This window comes from Pristis pectinata, chromosome 3 (genome assembly GCF_009764475.1).
Source record: "Pristis pectinata isolate sPriPec2 chromosome 3, sPriPec2.1.pri, whole genome shotgun sequence".
Classification (NCBI taxonomy): Eukaryota; Metazoa; Chordata; class Chondrichthyes; order Rhinopristiformes; family Pristidae; genus Pristis; species Pristis pectinata.
Genome location: NC_067407.1, coordinates 46,382,917 through 46,406,771, shown reverse-complemented (window position 1 = coordinate 46,406,771; position 23,855 = coordinate 46,382,917). Strand labels below are relative to the sequence as shown.

The window sequence follows — 23,855 nt, the reverse complement described above, 5'->3', positions numbered from 1 at the left end:
GAATAGGAGACTGCTGTTCTAAGGTTTTTGTTTAGAAAAGTAACTTAAAAGCGTAGACATTTTCACTGTTTTGAGAGCCCAGATTTTGATCCAGTCACATAGTAGGAGCAGTAACCAAGAGGGGAAGAAAAATATTGCTACAAGAAAATTGTAGAATAGCAAAATAATCAAGAATGGGCTGACGTTAGGTTCAGATAAAAGACAGTTGAGAAGATTTCAGGTCTTTGTTTTGTAATGGATTAGCTGATCCAAACTGGTGTTAGCATTAAGGCAATAATCTGAATGTCTGTGAGAAGGAAAGGGGGGCCATGTTCCCACTATGGTATTTGAATGACTCATTGGGATCTATATGAATATTTAAGAAGGAAAAGGACAACCTTAGATATGTATCCAGACTCAGACAATTTGATTACTTGGACCAAGGGAACTTAATAATTTTAGCTGCTTGAGGTCATCAAGACCATAACCGTGCCAGCATGAGTTGATACCTTTTGAGAGGTAAGAGTGAGAACAGGTTGAATAGAAAATTAAGAAGAATAAAATGAATGGCTCACAGTTGAAGTTTCTTAGTCAGTAATGAATTGGTGATTATTGGCATAAACCCATATAAGTCTTGCTTGTTTTGGAAACAAACATTTAATTTTGTTAAAGTAACTGTATATAAAGAACAAATAATGAGACCGAAGAACTAAATGCGCTTCAGAGTCAGTAAAGGACACTGTTTTAGCTTGTTACAAAATTCATCTTACATAATGAATGGTTGCTTGAGGGATAAACATGAGCTATCATGCCTTTCCAGTTGGTGAAGTGATTGCTGAGAACATCCAAGGTTAACCTGATAACATTTATTTCTTGAGACATCAAGGGAACAAAAAAGCACTTAATTGTAAGTTGACTACCCTCTAGCTGTTGAACATGAGTTATTCATGGGAAGATTTTTTTAATCAGCAGAAGGAAAAAGAAAACTAAATGTCCACAAAAATTTGCAAAAGAATGGAAAAACTCCCTCTTCGGAACTTAAATGAGCAAGTTAAAAAAATTATGCAAATATACAAAAAAAAGGTAACTTGGAGAATTAAACCTCAGGACATGAAAACAGAGGCATCCAGAGTGATCCCATGCTTGCTAATTCTCCAGGATGTTTTGGGTTGGCAGGTTATTTAACCATCTCAGCCTGAATAGTTGACACCATTTTCGAAACATTATTGGGCTCAAAGAAAATGCCCTGTTTTTATCCTTGCCTGAAGATGATTGCATTCCGTTGTTGGACTCCATAATAAACACTGGAATTGCTTTAGCTGATCCAGCACAGGGGAGGAAGCTGGCCTGCATAGCTTAACAAAATGCATAATATAATCTGTTGTGCACCAAGAAACTACTTGGGGAAAACCTGCAAAGAAAGTTGCATCTAACGTGCAAGATGTTTCTTAAAACTTGAAACATTAGTGTATTTCTCAGAGACTTGCATTATTTCACAAACAGTTTTTCAGATATTCAACAAAATTTGTGTCAAAGCTGGTAATGAATACTTAGTACTGTATAAATCTCACACCAAAGACATCATACCACTGGCAGTAATGCAGGATTCCTGGTTCCATCATGTGATAACAATCAATTTATCAACCCATGTTTCATTCCCCATTTTCATGACATTTATCAGAGATTTTGTCCATCAAGTGCCTGTAATTGTGTGGAATAGTTCCTCCAGATTTTGAAGATTATGCAACAAATGTTTCTGAATTGCATGTTTCAACTTAGCCATTACCATTTGGATGTAATTACTGTTAAGTATTTAAGAGAAAAGAGTATAAACAATTGAAAACTGTGATATCTCTGCCTTTGGATTACTTACAAGCTGAAAATATTGAGTTAAACTTTAAATTTCTTTTGGTGTCCAACATTTACTTCCTCTTTAACTTTGTACATGGCTTCTCCAATGTTCTTTGTATCACTCATCTTCTGTAAAATTCACTGACCAAATCTTGATGTACACTTTTTTTGCTTGCCAGATACGTCCATCTTCATCTGTGTGTGTGTGTGTGAGAAATATCGTGCTTAAAGCATTTCTCCATGATCTTGCCTCACAGAAATATAGTTGTCAAATCCTACATCACTCCTGTGCATTGAATTGTTTCTTTGACTCTGGACTCTGTGTGCATTCTCCTTTCCTGGTAATGGTAGAATCTTCAACCATATGTGCTCCATTGTCTGGAATTCTGTCTCTTTCCCCGAAATAAAAAAAAATTCTTAGTTTTTATAATAAAAAGAGAATAAAAAGCTCTATTGTAAGTGCCTTTACTAAAAGGACATGTTTAATGGACAGTTTTGAATCAAAACCTTCCATTTAAAAGAAGAACTTTCAAAGGTTTGTTTGCTCACAAGTATTAGGGATAGAGACTTTTTATTTGGGTAAACAGGCCTTTAAACTGTACTGTGCATTTAGTGTGTGGGTGTTATGTGATCAAATTAGGTGAGTTAACTGCATTCATGTGCTAATTGATTGATAATTTCATCAATTGTTTAACTAAGCAGTGTCTTAAAGTAAGACTTCGGTATCATTTCGTCTGGTGCTGTCTGAATTAACTTCATTTCAGAACCAAAGTACTGTAATGCATTAGAAGTTACTTGCATTTGAATAGAATCACTGGGTCCTTTGAAATTCAACCATCTATTAAAACCCCAATGTTCCTCATTTACAACATCCAATTGCTAAATGACCCTTGAACCATTCTCCAAAAATCTGCTTGCATCTCAAGGTCTCTTGCAAAAGTTTGATTTGTTTGTGTTTTATTTATCCCTGCCTCATGTTTTATTTCCTCCAAATTTCTATAATTCTTAGAATTTGAGCTTACGCCGAGAAAGAATTAAGAACACCAGAATAAAATTAGGCTGTTTGGTCCCTCAAATACATGTTTTGTTTTATTTTAACTTGATCGTGTTCCCTTACCCTTAATAGCCTTACCTAACATTTCTCTTATTTCTGACATTTCAATGAATCTAGACCCAGCAGCCCTTTGGAGAAATAGTCTTTCAAGTTTCCATTATGTGCATTCATTCTTGAATGGCCCAGCCCAGTTTTTAAATAATGTCCCTTGATTAGAACTCCTCCACTGTAGTTTTTCCTCACACGGTAGATAATTTGGAGCTGATGGAATGATCTGAAATCACCTGTTGTACATCTGCAGCATATTTTTAATAATTACGTATCTAATCATTTGGGAACATACCTGGTGTTGTCTACGGAACAATCATTCACCTACTTCCAAAAGGGATCTGCATTGCACAGCTATGACAAATGCTGAGAGGAATTGCGCCATTGCCTTTGTTTGTTTCTCTCCATGGTAACTTCAAGATGTTTATATTAGAAGTTATATAATAGAAGGAGTGTTTATATTATTTGTAGATATATAAATCCATAGTTGTGGTAAATTGACAGTGACTGTGTTTTTGTTTTATAGGTGATTATTGGTGCACTGGTGGTTTAAACATTGTGGAAGTGACCTTTTTGTGAATTGAATTTATAATTACAGGAACTATTAAAATCAATAAGCATGTCAGTGGGCTGCATTCTGTTATCAATGGTACAACCAAAATGATCTGGTAGCTTATATTTTCTGGTCAAGATCAAGGGTGACTTGCTTCTACTTCAGATCTTTTGCTTCTGAGATTGCTGATGAGGGCAATCTGGTGCTCACAAACTCTGCCACGGTGCGTGGGGATGCAGGCAAATGGTCTGCAAGCTATGTTTCTTCTGCCAGCTACGGTGAACTTCTCTGGCTCCCAGGCAATGGACAGGGGATTCTTAATGCCATCCTGAATCATTCTCCCACTGCTTAGGGATTTCCAGCAGCTGGTAGGGACAGTGCACATTTTTGAAGAACCGTTGAATCTATTCTGTGCCCACCTGGAAAAGAATACCCATCTCAGGAACCTGGTGTTGGATACACCAGCAACATGGTCTGTCCTTCGAATAAAGTTAGGGCCTCGGTGCTGGAGATGATGGCCTGCGAGAAGATGCTGATGTTGATTCGCGAATCTTACCAGTGCATTTGAAGGATTTTAATGGAGACAGTGTTGATCATGTGTCTTCAGCTCTCCACTGCTTTTGAGGTATCTGCTGTAGGTTGTTCATGCCTTAGAGGTGTACGAGAGGACAGCAGTCGTTGCTGGCCACATGAACATGAGCTTTGTTCCATTTTTCAAAGCCATGCTGATGCACAAATGGCATTGGTAAATTTCATATCAATGTCTGCTTAATTGAGAAGTGGCTCTCAAGATCTAAGAAGCAGTCCATGTAGTGTAGTGTAGCGGTTAGCATAACGCTATTACAGTGCCAGTGATCCGGGTTCAATTCCAGCCACTGTCTTTAAGGAGTTTGTACTTTCTCCCCATGTCTGGTTGGATTTCCTCCGGGTGCTCCAGTTTCCTCCCACATTCCAGATGTACAGGTTAGGAGTTGTGGGCATGCTATGGTGGCGCCAAAAGAGTGGCAACACTTGCGGGCTGCCCCCAGCACACTTTCAGTAATGCAAAAAGATGCATTTCATTGTGTGTTTCGATGTACATGTGACTAATAAACATATCTTATTGTCAGAGATCGATGTTGTACACTGATCTACAGGGCCAGTTGGATAGAGGATCTTTGATTTGCAGAGTAAGGTGCTTTTTCTCAAAATGAATGAACGGGATTATGCTGATGCGGACCTTGGCCTCTGAACATATAAGCATTGAATGCATATTACAATCTATTGACTGAAGTTGTGGTGACTTTGGTCCAGAATGAGAGGATTATAGGATGAACAGTTTCCCATTTGTCCTGTAAATTAGCTCCACTCCAGGAAGCTTAATGGTATTGAGGTGCAGCAGTGCAATAAGAATGATTGAAATAAGTAATGATGCGATGATGCAGCCTTGCTTGATGTAGTCTGCATTGAGTTGGGGTCTGTTGTGGACCCATTGTTTAAGAGCATGGATTGCATGCCACCGTGAATCAGATGTAAGATGAAAATAAATTTGTACAGGTGACCAAATTTGGGAAGGATGGGCCACTGTTTGTTTTAACAGACAAGTCAAATACTTTTGTGGGGTGATACAAGGCCACTAATTGAACCTATCCACCTTCAATTTGGAGGGCAGCTCTTCGGCCAGCTGACTGAAGATGACTCCTGCAATGACATTGCCTCTAATAGGTAAGGAGGGAGACCCTGCTATGGTCATTGTAATTGGATTTGTTTTTACTTCCTCGAAGATGGTTATGATTATGAAGTCCACTGGCACATTCTCTTCTTCCCAGACATGGGCGATCGGATTGTGAATTTGTGACTGAAATTGTTCGTTACCAAGTTTTGATTTTCAGCAAGATGCAATCTGCTTTTGAGACTTTGTTGTTTTTGAATGGTTTATGGACTTTTCAGTTTTTTGTGGGTCTTTATGACAGCACGGCTGGACTGGATAGTTTGATGTTAAATAGAATCAAGTGCACTCACATGCAAGACATAGTTTCCTTTTAGTGGGCACTAACACTCTCTGTTGGCTCTTGGAGGGGTGGGCACTTGGCTACTTGGGCCATGGATGTCCTTGACAATGCTGAAACATCTAATGTGTCATGGTTACCACCAAAATTTTCCTAATCTCTTTCCACCCACCATCTGTTCTTTAGGTCACAGATTTCCTGTTGAAGTAAGGCAGAGTGGCACAGCTCTTGCCTTGTATCCTTTTCGTGCTTGAATTCCTTCTCCTTCAATATCTCCCTTGTTGCCCTCCTTTCATCCTCTCAGGCTCCTTCTAGCTTGCTTCTTGCTGCTGGAAGCTTTCTCCTTCCCTGCATCGGGCAGCCCTCACTTTATTTACTCTAGTGTTCTACCAAACATCTTTTCTCCCCACCCTTGCCCAGTACCTTTCCCAGCTCCAAATTATGGCCTTCCCTTCACTATGACCACCCTGAGAACACCCTGATTTCCTCCACACTTGTCCATGCTCCATCACTGAAGAGCAATGCCATAGTGCTTGACTAGGGTGCAGGATGCAGCCTCAAGTCAGAATGCATACTGCTGCATTTTTGGCCACATGCCTTGAAAACAGTGGGGGGTGTGGTGGGGAAAGAGAGCCAGATCATGTGGTCAAGCCCCATGTAGGGGCCTGAGGTATGAATGTCTTTGTGTATCCTATCCATTGGAAGTAGCACATAGTTGTTTTAAGGTGGGTTCTGAAGCACAGTGTTGCTTAGAAAGTTGTATTTAACTGAGGAAATGAAGGAAAGAAAAGGTTTGCAATAACTTGTCATTTTAACTGTGGATAACACACAAAGTTGGAGGGAACTCAACACATCAGGCAGCATCTATGGAGGGAAATGGACAGTCAACATATCAGGTCAAGGCCCTACATCTGGGCTGAATGATAGAGAGGAGATAGCCAGTATAAAAAGGTAAAGAAAGGACTGAGCAAGAGCTGGCGGGTGATAGGTGGATCCAGGTTGGAGGGTGGGGGTGGGGGATGACAGGCAGATGGAAGTGGGGAGAGTGGGAATTGCATCAGAAGCTGGGAGGTGATAGGTGAAAGTGTTTGAAGATGATGGAATCTGATAGGAGAGGAAGGTGGAGCATGGAATAAAGGGAGGGAGGTGGGGAGGGGAGTAGTGGGAGAAGGGAACCAGTAGGAGGAATGTGTGGGTGACGGGCCCTGGATGGTGAGGGAGGAGGTGTAGAGACAAGTGTTATACATCTTGTAGTTACAGGAGAAAGGGCTGGGGAGGAAGGGAGGATGGGTGGACCAGGGAGTAGCGGAGGGAATGGCCCCAGTGGAGAGGGAAGGGGAAGATGTGGTTGGTGGTAGGATTCTATTGTGGCTGGCGGAAGTTGCGAAGAATGACATGCTGGATCCACAGGCTGGTGGGGTGGTAGGTGAGGACCAGGGAAACTCTATCCTTGTTCTGCCTGGGGTGGGCTGGGGGGTTGGGGGTGGGTGCGGTAAGGGCAGAAGTGCCACCTTCCATCCGATTCCATCAGCTTCAGCCCTTGGTCACTTCCACTTATCAGCTCGCAGCTTCTGACACTTTTCCAACATTTCTCTCCCTCCCCCCACTTACCTGGATCCACCTATCTTCTGCCAGCTCTTGTCCCACCCCTTCTCCACCCTTTAATACTGGCTGTCTCCCCTCTATCCTTCAGTCCAGATGAAGAGTCTCAACCCAAAATGTCAACTTTTAATTTCCTTCTGTGGCGACTCACCGTCCAGTCGGGCGAACCGGCTCGGCAGTCGGGTCGCGCGACGTTGGAGCGACGAGGCCCAAGGTGGCGGCGGGCCTCATCTTTCCGAGCGACGGGGAGAACCCGCACGCAGGAAAGTCCTGATGACGTAGGACTTACGTCATTGCCGGTTGTTTTGGGCGGGAACATTCTCCCTTAAAGGGCCCGCGCAAGGCGGGAAAATAAACCAGTTCTGTTTGGCAATCCTCCGAGTAGAGTCTTGTTTTATTCTGCGGTAGCAACCGCTACACTTCCATAAATGCTGCTTGACCCGCTGAGTTCCTCCATCTTTTTGTGTGTTACTCCAGATTCCAGCATCTACAATCTCTTGTGTTTTCATTTAACTGTGAATAATACCATTGATAACCTAATAAACTGAAGTTCCTGAAGAAAAGCCTTTTTTCTGAGTGCATTGGACAACTTGATGTTTTCAAATGCGAAAACAAGATTTAAAATACAGGAGAAAAACAGGTGACAGTCTTGGATTAATACAGTAAGAAGAGCTTGTAGAGCTTGAAGCATGAAAATGTAGTTTGCCATTTCACTGTAAAATGCTTAGATGAGATTATTGATTTCAATCTAAAGTGAGGTGCAAATTTATACATGAAGATTTAAACCAAATCATAATCATCAAGCACATTCAGTTCCTGAGAAAGCTTATAGAATTTGAATGGTCAGAGGAATAAAGAGGTCTTTCTGCATATTTGAAAATTGCTTTGAACTATGGCCTAATCATGTGTTCTGTGAATCCAGTCTAGACTGAATAAGCCAGACTTGGAAATGTGAATACATGTCTGGATCAGAGTCAGTGGACTAGGTCAGGACTTTTAAGCAAAACCATGTCCGTGTCTCGTATTCTGAATATTCCTTTTGTTTAAATTTGAGAGATCTAGGTGAAAGGCCAAGTGCTCTAACATAGGATACTGTCATGTGTTAAGAAGTACAACCTTCAATCAGGATACCATTATTAGGTGACAGCTTCTGTCACCCTATACATACTGAGATAAACTGCAAATAATTTGCAGTGGGAGCTTTGTTTCTCTCTCACTGTAATCCTTGTATTTTATTGACAATTAACTATTTAAAACGACGAACTGGTATTCATCAAGCAGATACATTTTGTAGATTGGAGCTACTTTTATGGAACAAAGATGGTGAGGTAAATAATGGCCTCCTATGCCATAAGGAAATGTGAAAAAAAACAATCATCAGAGCACCAGAAAGTCTGAATTGTTCATTTAATATTTAAGAAACCAAAAGGGTTAAATCCCTGAATTCAAAGAAATGTCCCAATGACATAAGAGATAAAAGCATAAAGGTCATCAACCTGTAATGTTAACATTTCTTTCTCCACAGATGTTGCCTGATGTTCTGTGTTTCCAGCATTCTGTTTGATTTCTGATTTCCGGCATCTGCATTGTTTTGTATCTCAGAATTCCAGCTTGTTTCCTCCTCCTTCCATTATTTTCACTCATCTCCTATTTATGTCTTCGGAGTGATCAACTGTGATGTGCAAGCCTTCACCCTTTCTCAGTTGACATTGTCACACTTGCATCATTCAGTCTTTCAAGCCCTTGACAGACATTCGCTTTGTTCTTTCTACTCCACCCTGTTCTCTGCAGTCTAAAAGGTGTTTGATTTGTAACTCCTTTGCTCTGATGAAAGATCATCAATCTGAAATGCTTCTTTCCAAAGGAAGCTTTATAATTACTCTTTATTCGTTTGCATTTATTGGAATGCCCACCATCGTGCATTCAAAGTTCTGTGCTTCATGTAGAATATGCATGCTTTTTACTTCTCCCACAGCACTGACTCACTCCATCTAAATGTATCCTAATACACAGTTCCACATCTGCCTTCACTGCATCCATTGTTTAATCACAGCAATTGTTTCCTTCCTTTCAGGCATAAGAGATCACAAACTTCAACAACTCTTGAATTCTAATACTTCTCCGGATCTTTCTCCTCTTTCAATTTCATGTGACCTTCTCCCACCCCATACCCCACCTCCAAACACTATTCCTTCTGATCATTCCCTCACTGATCTTGAGTGATCAGTCTTCATTGGAAGCCTCTGTCCTTTGTCAATACTGAGCCCAACGTGCCTCTGCTACTTCTGTCTGTATGCCCATTACTTTGACCAAGAGCATTCATCCCAAACTATGCCATTCCTCCTGTCCTTAGAATTTCTGATCCACATGGATTCCTTCACCTGTCCTCTTAACTGCTCTATATATCCATTCATTGCTATCTGCCTCTGTGACATCCTCTCTCTCAATTTTTCAATTCCAGTCCTCCCTCTAATCTACCCCCCTCTGAATTTACAGTCTTCTGCTCACTAGTCATCATCTATACTTCACAGGTGCTGATCAATTGCTTTCCCTCACATTCTCTTCTGTTCCTGTGGATCACAACCCCCACCACTGAATATTTTTTCTTATTCAATCACTGGCGCCCTTTCCTCTGGGGATTTTCCCTCCACACCTTCTAACCTTGTAGTTGTCCAACCACATACAGTCCACTTCGTCCTCTTCCCCAAGAGTCACAGGCAAGGCTGTTCTGGTAGACCCATTGTTGCAGCCTGTTCTTTTTCCACAGAATTTTTTTCTCCCCTTAACCTGTTCTTTCCCACTTAGCTCTGTGATACAGGTGACTCCTGCATTACAGATGTTCAGAAAACAGAAATTTACCCTTACAGAGTTCACAAATCACTCGTCATAAATTTGAGATAGGGACTAAAATGCACTATCACAGAATTTATTAAAAAAATGTAGATAGAAATCTTTTGTTTTCCAGTTTGCGTTTCTTGATGCATGCGTAGATGTCGCAGCTTTGCCTTGTGGAAAATCACAATAGGGATTCTTTTCTCAGAATGCAATTCCCCACCCCCAGCCCCCATTATGCAGGGGTCACCTGATGCCCTCTGCCACTTTCACAGTTTCCTGATGCCAACTAGCTCATTTACGCCATGAACATCCAATACTGTACACCTGCATCCCACACAAGGGTGGCCTGAAGACTCTTCCCTGAGCAGAGTTTCAACTGATGCTTCATTTCTACCACTGTCCTTCATTTGACTGAACTTCTCACCCTCAATAACATCTTTAATTCCACTCACCCAGCAAGTCCAACGTATTGCTATGAGAACCCCATGAGTATAAGCATAGTATTAGTCCTGCTTCCTTCTCGTCAACAGAACTGGCATGTTTGGTCACCATTGCTGCCAATTTCGACTCTGCTGTTACTTCAATGCGGTCCATCTCTGACTTTTCTCCCCCCTTTCTTGACTTCTCCTTCTCAGGTTAGGTTAGTGACTAATACCCCTGATGAGCCTCTGGACTCAGAAAGCTGTCTTGATGACCCTCCTCCTACCCTGCTTCCCAGAAAGACTGCATTCCATTCTCCCAGTTTCTCTGGCTCAGGTGTGTGAGTTATGTTCATGACGCACACCAGTGTTTGCAAGATTGTCTTTTTCCTTAACTGTAGTTTCCCCTCCACCTTAGTCAACAACTACATCTGTCCCATTTCCTGGACTTCTCCTCTCAACCCCTCACATTCCATCCACCAGCCTCTTATGTTCAACAGATCATCCTCCTTAATTTCTGTCACCCTTAAAATGATGCCATCATTAGACACAACTTTCCTTCCCCTCATTCTTCAGCATCCCAAAGGGACTGTTCCCTCCCTGATTGTGTTCTGACTCCATCAACACTTCTCATGGCACTTTTCCATGCAACAGCTGACCTTTTTACCTCTTCACTTCCCACCATCCAGGATTCCGAACACTGTTTCTGGATGAAGCTGAAGTTCATTTGTGCTCTTTCCAATGGTAGTGTTCTGTTTTCAATGTGCACAATATAATTTCCTTAATGTTGGAGGTTGGGTGACTGCTTTGCAAATACCCACTCAGTTTGCAAGGGTGACCCTGAGCTTCCAACTGCCTATCGCTTTAATTCTTCATCCAGAGAATTCTGACCTCTTTGGCCTATTACTCTGTTCCAGTAAAGCCCAACATATCATCGAGTAACAATATCTCAACTGGGCAGGTTATAGCCCTCAGGATTCAATATTGAATTAAACAATTGTGGACAGCTACCCTTTCCAGTATGTATCAAAACTGATCAGTTCTGATGAAGAGCCATCAGTCCGTGATGTTAACTCTGTTTTTCTTTCGGTACAGATGCTACGCAAACTGTTGAATATTTCAAACAGCATTCTCTTCTATTTCAGATTTCCAGAACTTTTCACAGATGCAACTTTTTGCTTTGCTCTGACCTCTTCTCATCTCCAAGCAGATTATCCACAACGAACAAGCCTTCACTCCTCTGTCTCAGCCAGCACCCACTGCTCCTTGTGTCATTGTCTCTCTCCCACAGACATTCCGCTTATTTTCTCTACCGCTCTTGATTTCTAATTTTCACTAATTCTGAGGATAGATCCTCATTAAGCATTTCTCTCTGCACTGATGCCTCACCTGCTGAGTATGTCTAGTATTCCATTTTAATTTCAAATTTCTAGAATTTGTAATGTTTTATTTTGGGTTTTGTATTAATACCATGAAGAAATTGCTTGTCCCTGTATATGTTATCCAGATTTGGATGAACATTTACTGGACACTGAAATGTTGACACTAGTTAATGCATACACACAAATGAATGCGAAGAAATGTTCCAAACAAAAAGACTGATTTGTTTTCTGAAGATATTGTTGAGTATTACTAACATCAGAGGAGTGTTAGGAGTTTTAAAAATGAGGTTTGAGATTGTTCCAGAGAGGTCTTAAATTGTATAACAGTTTATAAATAGGTCATGTTTGAGATGATTCTCTCCACCTTCCCTGGCATCAGTCCTGGCTGGACCATTTTTTATCACCAAACTGAGGACCTTTAACCAGGTCCACCTTGCTGTCCTGATGCAGGGTTTCAACCTGAAATGTCGACAGTTTCTTTACTCCCACAGAATGCTGCATGACCTGCTGGGTTCCTCCAGTACATTGCTGCTCCACCTTGCTGTACTATTCCCCATATCCCACTGTCATCCTATGCCTGCATAGTACTAGTCATCTGTCCTGCAATTTCCTGTACTATTGACTTGATTGCACGAGATCAGCGAGTGAATTAATAAAAGGAACATTATACTTGGCAAATTAAACATTCTTTAAGGTGAAAATGAATACAATAAAACTGATAATCTGGCCCCCTCGGGATTGATGCCTTCGGTGGTGCCCGACATGCAGATTTTCAAGATCTATTTCACTTTTTTTTTGTGTTACACAGCAGTATAATAGATTTCAGTGAACCTGGTGAGTTTAAAGGGAGCGGAAACGTCTGCAAACCTGCCGTTGACCTGTAAGTGTTCCAGACTGTTCCCAGCTTTGGCCACGCACCCAGCCCTAACCATATTCCAGAATCCTGGCTTGTGCAATGAACCAATGATTGAACCATTGCTGAAGTCTGAGGATTCCTGAACATTTGGGTACTTGGTTATTGGAGTTTCACTGGATAACCATTTAAAGATGATGCTATGGTGAATTTGCATATGAGATTTTAAATACTGTTGTATTGGATTTTTGATTAAGGACAGTAAACATAAGTGATGAATGAAGGAATTATATACTGTCCTCTTCAGTGTTTTGAAAGATCAGTGTTCTGATTTTTTTCCTATGAATGATCTGGACTTGTGAACAACACACCTTGATGTTTATGAAAGACATGAGATGATGTATTTAACTCTTGAGGATAGCAGGTAACTTAAGTAATTTGTCTATAGTTAAGTAATTTTCCCAGATATATCATATTCATTTTATTATAGTAAGATGCAATATAATCATTTTGTGAGGACAAAAATGTATGTACAGTACTAAATGACATTAGGAATTGACTAACATGATGAAAGTGGTTTGGCTCACATGAAACAAATGTTTAAAATTTTCCATACAATGGCCAGAAGTAGCTGGTAACTGCCAGCAGTCCTGAGTTTCAAGACATGCAAGTCCCATACTTGCTGACAGATCCTTGTCAGTGGATCTGTCACTATGCTCTTCTGCCAAATTACACAGGGAATTCAGTGGTTGCACAAAAACTAAGTGGAATTCCCCAATATTTATGCTTGTGGAGTCAGTGAGCCCATTCATCCTTTAAGGAGTCTGTAAGGAGTTTGTACATTCTCCCCGTGTCTGCGTGGGTTTCCTCCCACATTCCAAAGACGTATGGGTTAGGAAGTTGTGAGCATGCTATGTTGGCGCCGGAAGCGTGGCGACACTTGCGGGCTGCCCCCAGAACACTCTCTGCAAAAGATGCATTTCACTGTGTGTTTCAATATACATGTGACTAATAAAGATATCTTATACCTTAATTGATTTTACAGCTGCAAGGGAGAAAGGAGTATCTGCATTTGTAGCTTGTTTCAGTTTTTTTGGTAGGTTTCTAGATAGTTTATTTGATTTCTAATGGTTTTTAAAGCCTTCTGAATGTCAAACAAAAATAGAAATGTTGGAAAAAAAGATAACAGCTTTGACAGGCAACAATACTCGGTCAGATTATCCAACATTACACAGAGCATACAACATTAGCACCATATTACACAGAAAAGGGAGCCTAACTGCCAAATTAATATCAGAGGATTTCTCCTTGTTCCCCTCACCTCTGCAACCTTGACTAACTTGTTTCCCTATTTCTCAGTTCTGATGAAGGATCTGAGATCTGAAATGTTAACTATTTCTTTTTCTACAGATTCTGCCTGACTTGCTGAGCTTTCTTTTTCATTTTCTGTTTTTATTTCAGAATTCCAGGGCCTGCATTTTTGTTTTCAACAGTGCTGGAAATGTGGCCATGTCACCCACCAAAGGTGTTCTGAGCTGTTAAGTAGGCAGGGCATGTTCTAGCTCATCAGCATGACTGGATTACATTGTGGTAATACATTCCACTCCTTGAGGCATCACTGAACGTGATGTGGATGGCACACATTTTCTTTCAATGCATCCTCCTTAAATTGACTCCTTCACCCTTGTAGGTTCCATGTGCACAGGCCACACTAAATTACTTTTGTGCAAAGAGGCATTGCTGTTGTGGATGACTTTTTACACTGAACTGAATCTTGTTTTGGGTTCTGACCTTGGCTTCATAAACAGACCTTGAAGTTAGAAATCATAGTACAATGCTCAGAGAGGGAAATCTTCCCCAGATCCAGATACCCCTGATCTTGCTGTGGTTGAGGTACACTTATTCTGCACAGACTAGACTATGGAGTGCATAACGTAGATCCACATATCGCTTGCTAGCTCTTGCTCCACCCCTTCCCTTCACCTTTTTATACTGGCTATCTCACCTCTATCTTTCAGTCCAGATGAAGGGTCTCCACCTGAAATGTTGACACTCCATTTCCCTCCATAGATGCTGCCTGACCTGCTGAGTTCTTCCAGCATCTTGTTTGTTGCTGCGTATTCCAGCATCTCCAGTCTCTCGTGTCTCCAAGTTTGAATCTAGATCTTTCGTCTTTATGGTTCAGAGGCGAAGACATCCAATAAATTATGTTTGCAGATCCAATTTGAACATCACTGGGATGAAAAAATATCCTTATTTCTGATTCTGCAATGTTCAAAATAAAAGTTCATTGGTCAGAAGTGTAGATTTAAAGAAATGGGCTTGAAAACGAATTTGGGTAATGTGGCGATGAGTCACCTTATGGCAATGTTATCTGGCTACCAGAAAAAAATCAGTATCATGACTGTGAAACAGGCCATTTTGATTGACTAGTAAATGTTTGGTATTTCTAGATGAGCAAATGATGTTTGTTAAATCAAAAGAATGTGTCCATTGTTCTGCTGCTTTTGAAACAAAAATAATTTCAGCAGGTAGACATCTCATTGCTATTAGTTTGTTGGCTGAACATAGCTGACTGTCCCAAAAACAAATCAAAGATTTTAACACCACTATAGCTGAACTAATGATGCAACATCAATCCTGTTCCAGCAGCTGGCATGGAGTATAGTTGTGAGAATGCCCATAATATCCTAAACTTGATATTGCAGACGAACTTGGTGAGTGCTCCATGTGACTTTGATGTTGAGATTCAGGTTTCTTGACTTTGGATATTGGTTAAGAATGTCAAAGTCTGAAAAAGGGCATTGGAGGTTGAGTTCTTTAGAGACAAATTGTACTTGTGGTCTGAGCCATTCTTACCTTTTGTAATACTAACAGGTCCCCGTTCAACCTGAAATCAAAAGAGTGAATGAATGCCATATACCTGAGTTTTGCAAGTGACCATTTAGATCATGTGTTTAAAGCACATGACCATGTCATTAAAGTGCCATTTCTCATGCTAAAAATAATGTGAACATATCAGCAAAGGACTACTGTAAAATCCTACACTTGTCCTTAGCAGCTGGGTAGAGTGAGGGCCTCTGAGAATTTAAGTGAATAGACCAACTGAAGGGTTATCAGGTGTTAGCTGCTGCAAGATGTCTGGATATGGTTGTAGTAGCTGGGACATATGGTGTCCTTATTGCATCAGGCTGTGAGCAGCTGTTGAAAGCAATGAAAGACTGCATTGTTAATTTGTGGCGCCAACCCGGGTAGGCCTTCAAAGTAGCAGGAAGTAGTGCTTAGGCAGCCTAAATATAGACTTGTAGGTGGTCCAATTCCATGCTTTTTACTGAGGAGGAGTTCAGGCAGACTTGATAATCAAGGATTCGGCTCAGTTGAAATGGACAGTTCATTTAAAAAGGATTAGATACTTTGAGATTTGCTTGGAAAATGTAAAAACTTCCATAAAACTTGGTTCTGAAATCATGTACTGGAAGCTCATGTTGTGTGATCTTGCTGGAGCAGGGCCCTTTTATTTTCCTTTATGCAGAGGAGGTAAAAGATACTTGAGCATGTAATTGTTTAGAATTGTGATTTTTTTTTGTGCTTAACATTTAGTCGGGGGTATTTTACTGTGATAAAATGTAGTGTTATTTCTGTTCATTGAGGTGAAAGAAAGTGTCTTACCAGAACTCGTTAATCAATCAAAATTTATTATTATTTTTCCTGTTTATTTTTCTTTTCCTTTTAATTGATTTGTTTGTGCCCAGTTCAGTATTTTAAACAAATAGTTGCATTTCCACATATAAACCTCATTAGTTATTGTTAGGTTATTCAACTGTCCATGCATAATAAATGACCCCAATCATGAGTTCAGCCAATGTTCATGTATGTGTAATAGCAGCACAAGTTTCCACTGTTTGCTTTTCACTGGCCTGATATGGGGTACTGAAATTAATTGTCTTGCTGAGAAGAGCTCCATGGAGATTCTTACACTGACAAACTTTCTCCTTTTTCGCTTTGCCTCTCACCCACCCTTTTCATTTTTTTCATTTACATTTTGTGTAGCCTGAGTTGATGCTTCCTTCCAGTTGTAGATCTCCAGTGCGATGATGATCCGTGGAACAATCTTGCATCTGTGAACATCATTGATGAATGATAATAATGCTTCAAGGCTGTAAATGTTAATGGTGTTGTATCAATGGTAGAAATCTTGCCACATTTTTCTTCCCCTTCCAATTTTTTTCTATTGCCTGCATACACAGAGGCCAATTTTTGCTGCCCAGACACAAGAAGGATCAAAGCTCTTGAAGTATGTTGTTTTTGTATGTAGATGCATAGAATGTGTCTGCTACATGCAATGTTAGCATGCACCACCTATCCCTAATTGATCTTAAGAAGGTAACAAAGTGCCATTCCCTTGAATTCCTGCAGTTCTTTTTGTGTATGTACTCTTACAGTGTTGGTGAGAAAGAGATTTCAGGATTTTGAGTTAGCTTCATTTGTCAAAGCAGAGAGTGAGCATTCAATCTCATTCCTGAATTATGCCTTGTGGATGGTGAAAAGATTTTGGGGAGTTGTGAAAAGATGACCTTGCAAGTCCACGAAAGTTGTTGGTTATTAATGAACCCTCAGGATTTTGGTTGTGTGATAAGCCAATGACTGTCACTGGGGGTTGGTGAGTTTCTCTTGAAGACCATTGCCTATCACCTGTGTGGCCAAGTGATAGTTGTCAGTTTTTAGCCCAAGACTGGATGTTGTCCAGGTCTTGAATCATATAAGAAGACTACTTTTTCACCTGAGGAACTACAGATGGGTCTGAATCCTTCTGCACCATCATCAATGTACATTGCCACTTCTGACCTTATGAGTGAGAGAAGGTCAGATGGTGGGCAATCTTCAGCTGCTAAATAACTTATCCAGTTATGTCCTGGGCCTCCCACCAGTCACCAAAATCTTTTAATTTTTCTGTTAGGTATAATTCCCGAGGCCCATTGTCTTCAGTTTGTTAGGGCTTCTGGATTTTGCCCTTCTGTCAATCACTGCCTTGATTTGTCACTCTTGCCTCATTTCTGGAAATTAGCAGCTTTGTTCATTCTTGGGCTAATAGTGGCAAGGAGTTTAGTAATGCTGTAACCCAAACTCATGGTAGATGAACAGACATAGTTGATTAGAGCCACTTGGAGCACTGCTGATGCCACCTTCCATCACTTTTCTGATAATTAAAGGTAGAGTCATCATTCATGATTGCTTTGCTTAATAATAACCCATGTTAGAAAATGTGAAACTATGGTTATTGCAAAATGAAGTCAGGATCAGCTTTGGTGGTGATGCCCCTCTCATGATGCAGTTATGCAGTTTGCTGGTTTTACTTGTCTAAATTTGCAATCAACAGCATTTCATGAAGGACAGTATCTGTGGGTTTGTACAAGTTTTGAGAACAAGAAAGATTCATTGCAAAAAGCAAGTAATTCACAGCTGTCCAAAACTCTTAAACCTCCTCAGGATAGGTTGGTCATGATATCAGGGCTTTGTGCATTTTCTTCGTTTTTCTTAATTTAATCTATGTAAACCCTTCAAGGTTTGAAATACCAATCAAATCTCTCAGGCATCTCAGCTTTATGAAATCTTGTTCTGAATGATAGTGTCACATCCAGGCTTATAAGAGTGAGTGCACACATGACTGTTACTAGTACTGCCCAGCTGTTTGGCACTGCTTGCTGGTAATTTAAATAACTAAGCTAGTCTGTTTAAACTTAGATGATGCTCACTGAGATTATTTTAAAAAAAACTTTAAAAAACTTTATTTCTACAGTACGGTAACAGGCCCTTCAGGCCCAATGAGCCCATGCCACCCAATTACACCCATGTTAACCTACTAACCCGTACGTCTTTAAGATCCCTGCCCTCATGATTCAAACATTGCTCCAGCTCTTCAACCTCCTCCCATCCAATACCCCAATCCTAACACTCTGCCTTGTGTATATATCATATCCCTCCAGTAGTATACTGGAGGCAAAACGTTCAATTCCCTTGGTCTTACTCTTGGAAACATATAACAAACCCCTTTTTCATCTCCATCTATAAATAAGAACTTCTTCAAGATGCATTTTGGTTATGTTCATTCTAATCCCTTCTTTCTGCTTACTGTTTATTTTTTAGCATCTATTTAAACCATTTTTTTTCATGTTAAAGAAAGCAATGCTTATCCGAATGCAATATCACTGGCCAAAGTAAGACAAGTAACTCTGCACAAAGGAGGAAATTAAATACAATGAGATTTAAATCTCTGCAATCCTTGAGTTTACTAACAATGTTTCCTTCACACTTTTGCTCACTGGAAAACTTTACTTATAACTTTAATAACTTTACTTATCCATGTTTTGCAGCTTCTAATTTGTATTCACAACAGTATGATTTGTGCAAGCAATGATTAATATTGCCCGAGCATAATGTACAGATTCAATTAAAATGTTCAGAAAGCACAATTTGAATGCTATGAGTTAATTCTTTGAACGTTCTGTAACAAGCCTCTTCTTGTTGAATAAACTCTCGCTTCATTGACATGTTACAAAGCACAATATCTCACCTCATCATCACACAAAAGCCTGACGGTAAAAGTCTGTGGTAGAATGTGAATGGAGTGTCTGCCAAAATAAGCTACAAATATTTTAATTGGATAACTTGAGTGTAACAGAATCCTGATCTTGAGTATATTGTGTGATTTAAGCAGAGAAAAGGAATTAAGTTGATTTGTATTTAGGATTGAAGAAATTACTTTTCTATTGTCTAATTAGAAATGCAGCTTTGGCCTGGTTATCATATTTTCTTGCTGGTTCCTGAGCAGCAATAACTTTGCAGTTCCAATAAGTTTAAGGGACGAGTCGTTGTGTGCACGTGTTTATTGGAGCCTGGAACCAGTAATTCATGAAACTTTGATATTAAAAATGCACATAGGTGTTGATTGCACTAAATAATGCTGACTGTGTCAAAAGAGAAATCAACACGTAAATATGTCTTAATTAATTAACCCATTGCATGTACTGTGATCTTATTTATTAAATGCAGTTACAGGTTTTATTAAATGCTGATACGGGTGACAGACAGGAAACAGTTTGCTTCAATGAGTGTTATTTGGACTGTGAAGGATTTGGTAGTGCTTTCATGGGGTCAGTGCTGGATCTGTTTAATTCGTTGTTGTCTTTAGATAGTTTGGGTTTATACCTTAGTACTGGCGGCATTTTGAATTTCTGCTAAGTGGATAGGTTTTGCTTCTGATGGTAACTGTAGAAGACTTCAGGGGCAGCACAGTAGCGTAGCGGTTAGCGGGACGCTATTACAGCGGCAGCGATCGGGGTTCAATTCCTGCCGCTGTCTGTAAGGAGTTTGTACATTCTCGCCGTGACTGCATGGGTTTCCTCTGGGTGCTCTGGTTTCCTCCCACATTCCAAAGATGTACAGGTAGGTTAACGTGGGTTTAAATGGGTGGCGTGGACTCGTTGGGCCGGAAGGGCCTGTTACCATGCTGTATAAATAAAGTAAATGACTAACTTGGAGAAATAGCTGTGTGGTGGCAGATGCAGCTTCATGTGAAAAGCTAATGAAAGATGTCCATATAACAAGACAAAGGTTGAAGTATTTCTTGAAAATGTAAGCAGTTATTCATTAGATAAAAAGGCCAAGAGTAGTATGAATGAGTGCAAACTTCAATATTAATCTGGCTTTGTTGAAGTCTCAGACTAATGTGTAATTTTGAACTCTCATTACATGGAGGTTCGGGACATTTGAGTATAGACAAAGCAAATTCATCAGGTTGAAGCCAAAAGCGGGAAGCTAAGTATGAAGAAATAGTGGGAACTTGCAGCTGAGTGCAGAAAATGATGAAAAAATGCAGTACATGTACAAATTAAGGGTTTTAATTGAGTGAATATTGAAAAACATTTCTTCTGATTGATGTGGAATGTGATTTGAATTGAAAAATTGTAATTTATTTATTTGGCATTTTCATGTATTCCAAGCCAAGCAATGACATTTTTGTTTATCACTTGTAGCTCGTGAAGGCTGCCATTGAAGTTGATAATTGATCATCAGATTGTGCTGTTGTTGAGTTTGTACTCCAACTGCAAGAAGGTTATTTTGGAGGCCAGACAGTGTTTTGCTGCATGGGGCCACCTCTGTTACATCCAGTCCTGGCAACCTCAGTCACCAAGGCTGTGGCGATACAAGATATACAGCTGGTGGACTGTGAAAGTTCATGAACAGGGGAGGCTTTGCCTGGCATGCATCTTCTTGAGCAGCTTGCTTACTGCATTTAATGACTCAGAAATGAAAAACATGGGTGAATTGGTTACAAAAGTGCATTTTTGAAATTGGAAGCAACAGATGTGTGCTACACAACTCTGTTCTTGCATTCTGCAATTGAGTATGAGATAACAAGAGCTGAAGACCAATGTGTTGTAGCATCATTCTTTGAGGAGCCAATCAGTTTGCTCAGAAGTTTGTTATAGAACATAGAACAGTGGAGCACAGTACAGGCCCTTCAGCCCATGATGTTGTGCCGTCCAATATAAATCTTATCCCCATTCAATTGATCACCTCTCACAACCCCCTACTTTTCTTTCATCCATGTGCCTATTTAATGGTCTCAAATGACCCAATCGTATCAGCCCCTACCACTACCCCTGGCAGTGCATTCCAGGCACCCACCACTCTCTGTGTTTTAAAAAAAAACTACCTCTGACATCTCCCCTGAACTTTCCTCCATGCATCTTAAATGGGTGACCGCTAGTATTGACCATTGCCACCTTGGGGAAAAGATGCTCTCTGTCCACTCTGTCGATGCATCTCATAATCTTATTTACCTCTCATCTTCTTTTGCTCCAGAGGGAAAAGCCCTAACTTGCTTAACCTCTCCTCATAAGACATGCTCTCCAACCCAGGTAGCATCCTTGTAAATCTCCTCTGCACAGTCCCCAAAGCTTCCACGTCCTTCCTATAATGTAATGACCAGAACTGAACACAATATTCCAAGCGTGGTCTAACCAGCGTCTTATAGAGCTGCAACATTACCTCTCTGCTCTTGAACTCAATCCCCTGGCTAATGAAGGCCAGCATACCATACACCTTCTTAACCGCCCTATCCACTTGCGCGGCAGCTTTGAGGGATCTGTGTACTTGTACACCAAGATCTCTCTGTTCCTCCACACTGTTTAGAATCCTGCCATTAACCGTGTAGTCTGCCTTCAAGTTCATTCTTCCAAAGTGTATCATTTTACACTTCTCTGGATTGAACTCCATCTGCCGCTTCTCCGCCCAGCTCTGCATCCTGTCTCAATCCCATTGCATCCAACCTTCTTCACTATTTACTACACCATCAACCTTTGTGTCATCTGCAAACTTACCAACCCATCCTTCCACATCCTCATCCAAATCATTTATAAAAATCACAAAGAGCAGGGGTCCCAGAACAGATCCCTGCGGAACACTACGAGTCAACAACCTCCAGGTCGAATATTCCCCTTCTACAACCACCCTCTACCTTCTGGGCAAGCCAAGAATGTATCTTGGCCTCCTTTGCTATCTCCTCCATTAATGTTCAGTTGAGATTAATGCCAAAGTAAATGAAGTATGTGTCATAATATAACTTGTAATACAAACTTGTTGGGTGTAGGATGAGTGTATTTGAACAGATCATTTGCAAAGATAAGATGGCTCCCTGGAAATTCACAATGAATTCCATCAAAAATGACATTATACCAGTAAATTTTGAAAAAAAAATATTGTTTTGGGGTTTTGGGAATGATTGCAACTACTTTTGTTTTTTATTTTCCCTGGTTGTCGTGAGAAAAAAAAATCATAGACTTCTTTCTGTTTCAATAAGTAAAATGCTGGAGGAATTCAGCGGGTCAAGCAGCATCTGTGGAGGCAAAGGGGTAGTCAACATTTCAGGTCGACACCCTGCATCAGGCGTTTCATTTAATAATGCTCATTTGAAGTACTGTGGGACATTTTACAACATTAAAAGCTGTTTATAAATGTAGGTTGATGTTTATGCTGGTACTGCTTCCATAGTGGTGATGCATAAGAAGTTCCTGGTTTTTGATCTACTGACCAGGAATCGAGCAATAAATACAGTACATGTGACTTGATGTGTACAGTACATGTGACTTGATGGTTAACTTCGATTTCATTGCTCCTGCGTTTCTTGGTTGACAAGTTTACAGTACTGTGGGGAGGAGGCAGAATGTGGAAAACAGGAAATACAGGTGCTGCCTGACCTCTTGGATGTTTCCAACATTCTCTGTTTTCATTGCAGACCAGGGAAGTCCTCTTGAAGTAGGTTTAAATTACTGCGGTACATCCAATCAAGTTGGTAACATTAGAGTTGATGAAAACAAATGGTTTCGACATTCCTTGTTTATCACCACTGATTAGGATCCCACACTTCAATTAAAGTGTTTTTTTTAACGTGGCTGAATTATTACAATTAGGTTTGTAATAATTCAGCCATGCAATTAGAGAAAAGTTGGTAAACCACAGAATTCTTCCTTTAAATTAATTGATATTACCCATGCATTTATTAGTTTCATTGATGCATCAGTCAGGAATGCAGTTTAAAATGGATACAAAAGAAGTTTTGAATAAAACATCTGGAAATCAGAAGTTAAAACACAGCAGAAAGTCTCTGACAAGAATTGTAATGGGAGCTCTACCAAATGAACATTGATCAAGAGTGGTAATATTGCCCCAGGGCCCTTGTCAGTACTTATTTCAGAATCAATACCATTTCCCAACCAACAGCATTATGAGAGTACCTTCCCCAGAAGATCTGCAGTGATTCAAGAGATGGGTTATCACTATTTTTATTGATGAGGAAATCGGCAGTAAGTTTTTCCTTGTTGACAACATGTTATAAAAAGTAAAGGGGAAAAAAAATCTAAAACTATATGATCATTATCAAGTTGTTCAAAGTAGTTTGCTGCACTAACAGACTGCAAAATTTTCTGTTGTAGATAATGACTCTACTTCAAAAGTATTTCTTAGAATGCAAAGCACTTTGGGGCATCCTAATGTTGGGAAAGTTGTTATGTTAGGCCATTTGTTTCTTTTAAAAAAGCAATGCATTTATTATCTGAAAGAGGAAATAAAAGTTCCCAAAACATGAACTGCACATCTATCATTTTCTATCTTTGCTTCTGTATAGGGAATATATAAAAGGAAGCAAAGAGAAACAATTGCATTTGGCCTTTTCATCAGTGACTGACAGGCTAGACCTGAAAGGGTTTACTATGTATGTTTCTAACACATAT

At 40.2% G+C, this 23,855-nt stretch overlaps 1 protein-coding gene across 2 annotated transcripts in view; it reads left to right on the top strand.

Annotated features, from left to right (window-relative positions):
* The window catches only part of abl2 (c-abl oncogene 2, non-receptor tyrosine kinase), a 99,778-nt gene that overhangs the window by 45,574 nt on the left and 30,349 nt on the right, over window positions 1–23,855 (top strand). The gene's annotated exons all lie outside the window — the stretch shown is intronic.